An 11,039-nucleotide genomic window follows, 5' to 3' on the forward strand; every position below is an offset into this window, starting at 1 on the left:
CTGCATGCTGACTTTTAGTGACTCATAAACAAGGATGCCCAGGGCCCTTTGGGCACCTGCTCTTCCCAATGTCTCACCATTGAAGAAATATTCTGCCTTTCTGCTTTCTTCTACCAAAGTGAATAACTTCACATTCCATCTGCCATGTTCTAGCTCATTCACTTAGCCTGTCCAAGTCCTCTTGAAGCCTCCTTGCATCCTCCTCACAATTTATATTCTCACTCAGCTTGGTGTCATTGGAAAATTTGGAAATATTATAATTGGTCCCCACATCCAAATCATTTATATAGATTGTGAACAGCTATGGACCTAGCACTGATCCTTGCAATATCCCACTAATAATAGCCTGCCATCCTGAGAAGGATCCATTTCTCCTTACTCTCTGCTTTCTGTCTGTTAACCAATTCTCAATCCATACCAGTATATTATCCCCAATCCCATGCACTCTAATTTTATTTACTAACCTCCTGTGTGGGACCTTATCAAAAGCCTTCTGAGAATCCAAATACACCACATCCACTGGTTCTCCTTAATCAATGCTACAAGTAATATCCTCAAAAAACTCCAAGTTTGTCAAACATGATTTCCTTTTCATAAATCCATGCTGACTCTGCCCAATTTTACCATTTTTTCCTAAATGTCCAGTTATCACATCCTTTATAATAGATTCTAACATTTTCCCTAACACTGAAATCAAACTAACATGTCTATAGTTCTCCATTCTCCCTCTTCCTCCCTTATTAAATAATGGAGTTACATTTGCCACTTTCCAGTCTGCAGGAATCTTTCCAGAATCTATAGAATTTTGAAAGATAACCATCAATGTATCCACTATCTCTCTAGCCACCTTCAAAACTCTGGAAAGAAGCTCATCTGGTCCAAGAAATTTATCAACCTTCAACCCAGTTAACTTTTCAAATATTACCTCTTTAGTAATACTAATTTCTTTTAGTTCCTCAGATTCACAAGTCCCCTGGTCACCTAGTATTTCTGGGAGATGTTCTGTATCTTCTTCCGTGAAGACAGACACAAAACAATAGTTTAGTTTCTCTGCCATTTCCATGTTTTCCACTATAAATTCTCCTGTCCGCACCTGTAATGAGCCCACATTTGCCCTAGCTAATCTTTTCCTTTTCACATAGCTAAAGAAGCTTTTACAGTCAGCCTTTATGTTCCTCACTAGTTTGCATTCATTAATCAGTTTGCTCCAATCCACAGGCTTACCACTTTTTCTGGCATCCTTATAAGCCACTTCCTTTGATCTAATGAAATCTTTAACTTATTTCATTAACCTTGAATTACCTTTCCCTTTGGGTATTTGTGCCTTAGAGGACCACTGTAGACCCTGTAATATTTCTTTAAATACTAGCCATTACTTGTTTACAAAAGATCTTTTCATGTATTTTCCCAATCCACCATAGCCATCTTGCACCTCATACCTTCATAACTTCTTTTCTTTAGATTTAAGACCTTGGTTTCAGAAGGAACTATATCACTTTCAAACTTAATACAAAATTCTATCATATTATGGTCACTATTTCTGAAAGGCTCCTTTACAGCAAGGTTATTAATGAACCCTTCCTCATTACACAACACTAAATCCAAAATAGCCCAATCCCTAGTTGGCTCCTCAATGTACTGCTCCAGAAACCCATCTCGATGAAACCTGAGTTTTAGTTTCACTTTAGAAGATGCCTGCATTTTAATGAGATTTTATTACTCTTGAAGGGGAGTTAAAACAAACAAGGTGAAATAAAGCTGTGCTGTTGCCTAGCAACAGAGAGAGAGAGAGACCCTATATAGACAAAGAAGCTGAAAGCAGTTTGAGTTCAGCTGAAAGAAGTTGCCAGCAGAAGCAATATAGAAAAGGGACAGATAGCAAGTCCCAAGCTAAAGTTGAAACCAGCTGCCAGGAGAAGCTGGACAGGAGGGGGCTGCAGGAAGCTGGTTTCCCCAAAGAACAGAAGAAGAGGGCTCCCGAGAAGACCTTCTAGTCAAAGGGAACGAACAGGAATCTGGAAAAGGCCCTGTCAAGTGAAGGTAAGAATGAGGAGCAGAGAAAGGCTCTAAGCTTAATGGGAGAAGTTGCAGGACAGAGACTTAAAGTAAAAATAGGCTTGTGTGAAGCCAGCAGATCCAAGGAGACAGCTGAAGATCTATAACTTTTTATTATGGGCAGGTGAAGCAGTGGTGTTCTGTTAGTACGGCTTAGTCTAACAGAGAGTGCGAGGAAGGAAGCTTGAATGTATGTGGCAATCTAGGGGAGAGGAGCATCGGCAGGAGAGCTTAAAATCCTGGAGGGTGGACTCTTGCGGAAGGCATCTGAGAGAAAGCATCATTTGGGAGAAGATTCCAAAGCGAGTTCTTTGAGAGTGGAGACTGGAAACCCTCGTGTGAAAGACAGAGTTCAGTGAGACCGGTTGGCTCACGGTGTAACAAGTGTCTGGTGGGGGAGTTGATGAGAAATTCATAGCATCTGTTTGGGGTGGCATCTGTCACTTGGTTTCAGAGCATGGTGTGTCTGACCACAGGTCACCTACTGGATTATATGGACTGTGTATTTACTAGGAACATAAGAATATAAGGTAGGTTTTATAACTTGTGTTATCCTTATGAATCTATATTTATCTGTAAAGGTATCATTGTGGGTGAAGGAGTATTGTAATATAGTTCATCTTTTCTTGTTTAATAAATGTTTTATTCTTCTGTTGAAAGTTCATCAGCTGACTTCTATGACTCTGACCAGTAGCCAGTCTCCATCTTTCTACACAAAAAATAAAAGTTAGGATCGATCAAGCCAGGTTCCACCCCGGGATCCGACTTGTCCAGTAGTAACATCAGCTGGGATCATAACACCATTTACCTCAATTTGTGCATTCAAATCATCAACCTTTTGCAAATGCTACATGCATTCAGTGTGCCTTTAACTCTGCTTTTATTGAACATTATTCTCTATTCTGACTCTGATGCTTGTCTGTGCCTCATCTGTCTTCTGTTTCTGCTTTCTACCTTTCTACTTCTTTTTACCAGTTTTGCTTCCCTCAAATCTGAGCTCCTTCTCAGGTTCCCATCCCCCTGACAATCTAATTCAAACGTTCCCCAACAGCACTAGTGAATTTCCCAGTAAAGATGTTAGTCTCATTACTGCTAAAGTGCAGTCCGTCCATCTTGTACAGGTCCCGCCTTCCCCAGAGCCAGTCCCAATGCCTCAGAAATCTGATGCCCTCCCTCCTACACCAACTTTCCAGCCACATGTTTAATCATTCACTTCTCCTAGTTCTATGCTCACTAGCATGTGGGACTGGGTGTAATCCTGAGATTACTGTTTTAGAAGTCTTGCTTTTCAATCTCCTTCCTAGCTTCCTGATATCTGCTTTCAGGACCTCATCCCTCTTCCTACCTAAGTTATTGGTACTGACGTGGTCCACAACCCCTGGCCGTTCGCCCTCCCCCAGGAAAATGTATTGCAGTCATTCCATGACATCCTTGATCCTGGAATCAGGGAGGCAACATACCATCCTGGAGTCACATCTCGGTCACAAAAATACCTACCTGTCTGTTCTTTTAACTAATGAATCCTCTATCACTGCTGCTCCTCCCCTCTTCTTCCTTTCCTCATGTACAGCTGAGTTGCCATGAAGTTGGCTCTGATTGTACTCCTCCAAGGAACCAATGCCCTCACCAATATCCAAAATGGCAAACTGATTGGCAAGTGGGACCTCAGGGGACTCCTGCACTACCTGCTACCTGTGGGAGTGCCACCAGTTTTCTATTCAGTAGTCGCCCGCATTAATGTTCTGTCCATAGAGTCATTACACACAGGAGGAGGCTATTCCGGCTCTCTGTCATGCAATCCAATTAGTCCCATTGCCATGCTCTATTCCCATAGCTTGCAAGATTATTTCCCTCAACTGCCCATCAAATTTCCTTTTGAAATCATTCATCATGTCAGCTTTTACCACCCTCAGCACATTCCAGGTCACTACCACTTGCTGAGTGAAATCTTCTTCACATCCTCTGCATCTCTTATCCAAACCTTACATCTGTGTCTCTGAGTCCCAAATCATTGTACAATCAGTTAATGGGAGCAGCTTTTCTTTGTCTACCTTATCTAAACCTGTCATAATCTCACATGCCTCTATCAAGTCTCCCCTCCATCTCCTTTGCTTCAAGGAGAACAAACCCACCTTCTCCAGACTCATCTTGTAACTAAAATCCCTCATCCCTGAAACCATTCTGCTAAATCTCTTCTGCACCCTCTCAAGGACCCTCACATCCTTCCTAAAGTACAGTGACCAAAACTGGACAGCATACCCTAGTTGTAGCCTTTTTTCATAATTCATTCATTCACAGGATGTGACCATCGCTCACTCAGCCTGCATTTATTACCTATTCCTATTTTCCCTCAAGAAGATGGTAGTGCGTTGCCAACTTAAAACGCTGCAGTCCCTGTGGTGTAGGTACACCTACAGTGCTGTTAGGAAGGGAGTTCCAGGATTTTGAAGGAGCTCCAGTGAAAATGAAGGAAAGGCAATATAGTTCCAAGTCAGGATGGTGTGTGACTTGGAGGGGATCTTGCAGGTGGCGTTGTTCCCATGTATCTGCTGCCCTTGTTCTTCTAGGTTATAGAGGTTGTGGGTTTGGATGGTGCTGTCAAAGGAGCCTTGGTGAGTTCCTGTAGCACATCATGTAAATGGTACACACTGCTGCCACTGTGCATTGATGGTGGAGGGAGTGAATGCAGAGGGGCATGTTAGTGGGGTGGTGAAAAAGGCATATGGGACACTTGCCTTTATCAATCGAGGTATAGATTACAAAAGAAGGGAGGTCATGTTGGAGTTGTATAGAACCTTGTGAGGCCACAGCTGGATACTGTGTGCAGCTCTGGTCGCCACATTATAGGAAAGATGTGATTGCACTGGAGGGGGTGCAGAGGAGATTCACCAGGATGTTTCCTGGGATGAAACATTTACGTTATGAAGAGAGGTTGGATAGACTTGGGTTGTTTTCGTTGGAGCAGAGAAGACTGAGGGGCGACTTGATCAAGGTGTATGAGGGGCATGGACAGGGTGGATAGGGAGCAGCTGTTCCCCTTAGTTGAAGGGTCAGTCACAAGGGGGCATAAGTTCAAGGTGAGGGGCAGGAGGTTTAGGGGGGATGTGAGGAAAAACTTTTTTACCCAGAGGGTGGTGGAGGCGGGTTGCCTCACATCCTTTAAAAAGTACCTGGATGAGCACTTGGCATGTCATAACATTCAAGGCTATGAGCCAAGTGTTGGTAAATGGGATTAGGTAGGTAGGTCAGGTGTTTCTCACATGTCGGTGCAGACTCGATGGGCCGAAAGGCCTCTTCTACACTGTGATTCTGTGATTCTGATTCTGTGATTCTATGAATGTTTAATGGTGGTGGCTGGGGTGCCAATCAAGCAGGCTACTTTGTTTTGTATGGTGTCAAACTTCTTGAATCTTGTTGGACTTGCACTTATCCAGGCAAGTGGGGAGTATTCCATCACACCCTGACTTGTGTCGTGTAGTTGGTGAATAGGCTTTGGGGAATCAGGAAGTGAGTAATTCGCCACAGAACTCTCAGCCTCTGATCTACTCTTGTAGCCACATTGTGGTCCAGTTCAGTTTCTTGTCAATGGTAACCTGCAGGGTGTTGATAGTGGGGGATTCAGCAATGGTAAAGTCATTGAATGTTAAGGGGAGATGGTTGGATTCTCTCTTGTTGGAGATGGTCATTGCCTGGCACTTGTGTGACATGAATGTTACTTGCCACTTGTCAGCCCAAGCCTGAACGTTATTCAGGTGTTGCTGCATATGGGCATGGACTGCTTCAGTATCTGAGGAGTCGTGAATAACATTGTACAATCATCAGCGAACTGCCCCATTTTGACCTTACAAGGAAGGGAAGGTCATTGATGTAGCAGCTGAAGATGGTTGGGCCTAGGACACTACCCTGAAGAACTCCTGCAGTGATGTCCTGTGACTGAGATAATTGACATCCAACAACCACTGCCATCTTTCTTTGTGCTAGCTTTGACTCCAACCATTAGAGTTTCCACTGATTTCCATCGACTTCAATTTTGCTAGGACTCCTTGATGCCACACTTGGTCAAATGCAGCGTGATATCTAGGGCAGCTACCCTCACCTCACCTTTTGTGTTCAGCTCTTTTGTCCATGTTTGCACCAAGTCTATAATGAAGTCAGGAGCTGCGTGTCCCTGGCGGAACCCTGAGCAGCTTATAGCCTAACCACAGCTTTATAAAGGTTCAGAATAACTTCCCTGCTTTTGTACTCTTATAAAGACTTATGTCTTTATGAAGGTCAAGATCCCATAAGCTTTGTTAACCACTCTGTCAATATGCCTGCCACCTTCAAAGATCTGTGCACGTGAATCTCCAGGTCTTTCTGTCCCTGTACACTCTTTGGAAGTATGTTATTTATTCTGTATTGCGTCTTCCTATCTCTTTTGCCAAAAGCGCATCACCTCACATTTTTCAGTATTAAATTCCATCTGTCACTTGCTGGTCCATTCTGCTTAGACTATCAATATTTGTTGCAGTTGATTTCTAGCACCCTTACTGTTTGCCACACCTCCAAGTTTGCAGTCATCAGCAAATGTTTAAATTCTACTCTGTATTCCAATATTCAAGTTATTTATATATATCAAAAAAAGCAGTGACACTTGAGGAACACCACTGTCTACCATCCTTTAGTCTGAGAAACAATTATTTATCAAGACTCATTATTTTCTGTCCTTTACTGACCCTCCTATTCCAGGAGCATCAATTTTGTTAGCCAGCCTTTAATGTGGTACTTTGTCAAACGCTTGCTTGAAATCCATATAGACAACATCTATTGCAGTCACTTTGTCAACCTTCATTGTTATTTCATCAAAAAATTCAATTCGATTAGCCAAGCACAGTCTGCCTTTAACAAATTTGTACTGGCTTTCCTTAATTAACTCAAGCCTTTCCATACCTGCATTCTCACTTCCTTTAGCAACCTGGGATGCCAACCATCTGGACCAGGTGAATTATAAGTATTAATTCCTCTTATCTTCCTATTCCTACTCTGACTAGCTCAGAGATTACTACCTTTTGAGGTCTGCCTTTTTAACTTCCTCTCTAGCTCCTGAAAATCTGTCTGTAGGACCTCAATAGCTGCCATCTCTATGTCATGGGTACCGATATGTACCACAACTTGTGGTTCACTCCCTTTCCCCTGCAGAATATCCTGCACCCTCTCTGTATTGATCTTTAACTGGCACCATGCTTGACTAACAATGACTGTTACAGAAATACCTGTCTGTCCCATTAACAATGGAAAATCTGATAATGACCGCATTTCTACTCTTTGCTGTTCCCTCCTGTGTAGTTAAAAATAACTCTTACACAGTTTCACTATGACTTCATTTGTTTGCTATACTACAGAAAAGGAACTGGCTGTTATTAAATGCACTGCCATTCAAAAGTTGCACTGCTTCTTTCTTTCTCCCACTCCTTTTATCAGGGCATTGTAGATGTACACAGGCTGATGTTTGCATATCTCTCACCCAATGTGTGGTACTGGTTTTAGCTGATTCACTTTTGACTGGTGGTTATGGTTCTCAAAATTCCTCAGAGCAAAACATTTCTTAATGAGAAATAGGAACGTGTGACTGTGAAAGATGTTGTTTCTGGAAATGTGACCATTTTTGGAGTGTTCTTAATTAAAGGCAACAAAAATATTATCCTGTTATTAAAGTAGGAATTTAACTCCCACCTCTGTAACTCTATTTAAATAGTTAAGGCGTAATTCATAGTATGGTTGTGGAAGAAAGATTGGCGGTTTATTTCTTGCACTTTTTTTTGACATTCAGTACTTTTTTTATCCTGAGGCACACTATAATCTACAGATATATGTATCTGTCTCAGTACTTTTGACTACTTTCTGTCTTATCAGTAACAAAAGACTACAAATATCCCAATATCTCAGTACTATAGAAACCCTCATAACGCATCAACGATAACTGTTTTAATATTGCCCACTTCATGGACTTCAATCTCAACAGAGAATGCTGGCAGCAGTAATAGAATTCAAAAATGAATACCAACAGAGCAGAACCTCTGCAGCAGTGATTACCTTGATCTTTTAATCTCTAACTTGGCAGTCTGCTCACCATCCTCCTGAAGGAAACTTATTATACTCTACAAAATTGAGTACAAATTCCTTTTAGAGGATGAGAAGCTTCCAACAATAACAGCAGAACAAGATATGATTCATGGCTCTCAACTATATGGGATATAGCTCAACACATAACGCCATCAAAATCAACTAAAAGGGTTGGTGTTGGCATGTTTGAAATTCAACTTTATGAGGACAGAAAACAGGTGACAGTGGATTGGCCCTGTTGCATATCACACTTGATTTTTCTTTCTGTTGAAGTTGGGTGCATACAGACCAATCCACTACAGTCCATTTGTGCACTTATTGAAATTGAATTTCACCTCCATGGTATGAAATTTAACACAGAAGAAATAACTGCAAGGCAGTTTACCAGATCCTTCAGGCATGCAATGTTGCCATTTCACAGACCTTGCACAAAAAAAAATTGTGACACTTGGCATTTGAATATGGAAGTAATTCTATAGATGGAAATGGGCTATCACCTCAAACCAGGCTATATTGCATAATCCATCATACTTCCAATTACAAAATTTCCAGGGGTGCAAGAAAGATGGTCCTGGATTGGCTGCTCATTTTGCATCCTGCCCAATTTACTTTTCCAGTGATTTTAATGAAAAGACAAAACAAACAGCATGTTTAATTGGCAGATGATCCATTACACCCATTTATGGCCCCTTTAAAGTTGAAATTTGTTCCCAAGAACAGACATAACATTAAAATACAAGAAAAATAGGAAACGAGCCATCAAATACTTGAATCAGACAGGCAATTCGATCAAAAATTCTAACCTATGTCAAATGTAGTAAAGTTCAACCCAAGGGAAGGAACAAAACATCTCATAACAGTTCTCAAAGTCATATTGAAGTCTACATCAAAAGAATAGACACTTTGAAAATTAAATGATGATCAAACAAAATCATAAAATGCAGCAGACCCAGGATATGAACAATAACCCATATTATCACAGAAGCTTGGCAACACATCGGTCTAATCCTTCCAACAGAGATCTACAACATACTAAAGTGTCAAACTGCAAAATAACTAATTGATAGATTTCAGGCTGTTGCTCCAGGTGTTTTACATGAGTGAATGAAAAATGATAAGGAAACAGTTTCCATTATTCTCTTTCATATATCATAGTACACATATGAGCCATTCTGCCAAATGGTATGTGATCACATCATAGTATACATCATTTACATAGGTTAATTTCAATATAACTTTTTATAGATATATCAAAAGCAAGTTATAAAACTATTTTAGATTTCATAGTAAAGTGTTAAATTTGAAAATTATATTGAACTAACAAAAGCCAGTGATTGTGTGGTCTGTAAAAATGAGATCATTGAGAACTAAAACACAAAAGTAATGAATAACATAGAGCAAAATTTTTAGCTTGGCGGACGGGCATGCGCCCGACCCGCTCAAGTGTAAAATGATGTGTGTTGCCGTTGGGCAAGTGTCCTGATGTCAACAAGCAGTCGTGCGATATTTCATTTGGCGGGCGCGCACCGGAGTTGGCAGCACGCCCGCTGACAATTAAAAGGCCTGTTAAGGCCATTAAAGGAGCAATTAAATAGAATTTTGTGCTGCCCATCTAACCTTACAGTTAGCTGGCGGGCGAAAAGGCCAAGCGGCCTTTGCACTTTTTAGGAAACCTCATCCACGGGTGGGATGAGGTTTCCTAAAGCAAATAAAAATAAAATTTAAAATTTAAAATTTTAATAATAACATGTCCCTGCTCATGTGACAGAGTCACATGAGCAGGGACATGTTTATAGCATTTTTAATTTCTTTATTTTTTTTAAACTCTTCGGGCAGAATTTAGCTCATGTTGGGCAGGCTCGGGGAAGATGAGGGGGAGATGGTGGTCAAGAAGCCGACCGCCACCTGTGATTGAGGCTGGAAGGTGATTTCACGCTGGTGGGCCAATTAAGGCCCAGCCAGCATGAAACGCGAGCAGCAGCACTCAGCGTTGCCTGTGCAGGCAGGGGGAGGAAGGCGAGCGCGAACTTCACGCATGTGTGCGAGTGTGCGCTTCATAATCTCACTGAGGCACAGTGCTGTCCAGGAGCTGGAATTTAGGGTAGAAATTGGTTATGGGTTGTTTTCAGCTGCAAACGGCGCTCATTCTAACCAACGACCCAAGTCTCGTCCTAAATTTGACCTCAGGCATCATTTGAAAACTTTGGTCAATCCTTGGTGCTTGTCAACTCTGCAGAGGCAAACCACCAATTTCCAAGGGAACAGTTTTGGGTCACCTGCCTCACCGAAACCTCACAAGTGATGGGACACAAGGACAACACAAGGGGCTCTGGCCTCAGGACTGCTGAGGAATTGGAGAAATCCCCTGCTCTTTCTGGCTTCAGTTTAGCAGCTAAATAGTAAAAATTATTTACTATTTTGGTGATGACTGCATGCTATAGGCTGCATTTAGAAAGCCAGGTCCAGCCTTGTAGGTCCAATTTAGCAGCCGAGCCCGAAAACAGGTATTAGTTTCCTCATTGTCACATGCAAGGAGCTGAATGTCTGTTCAGGCGACTGCCAGGGACAGCTGATAAGTTGCCTGATCCAACATGGGGTTATACATATTTCTGGCATCCTTGGGGTAAGGGACATTACCCTGAGAAATATGTACGTTTTGCTCTTGTTTTCTGTCTGGAAAATGGGTGCAACATTAATTTCTACCTTTCATCTTCAAAAAAATTCTGAGTTTTACAGGACTTGTATCACAAAGGTGGGTCTATGAAGTGTCCAATCAACATAATACAAACACGCTTATTGTTGCAATCTTTAATTTTTACTCAGCACTTATTTTCTCAAAGCTTATTTGCTGAAAGAGAAGAAATTGGAAAGATTAACTCCTT

The sequence above is a fragment of the Cetorhinus maximus genome, chromosome 7 (genome assembly GCF_964194155.1).
Source record: "Cetorhinus maximus chromosome 7, sCetMax3.hap1.1, whole genome shotgun sequence".
Taxonomy (NCBI): domain Eukaryota; kingdom Metazoa; phylum Chordata; class Chondrichthyes; order Lamniformes; family Cetorhinidae; genus Cetorhinus; species Cetorhinus maximus.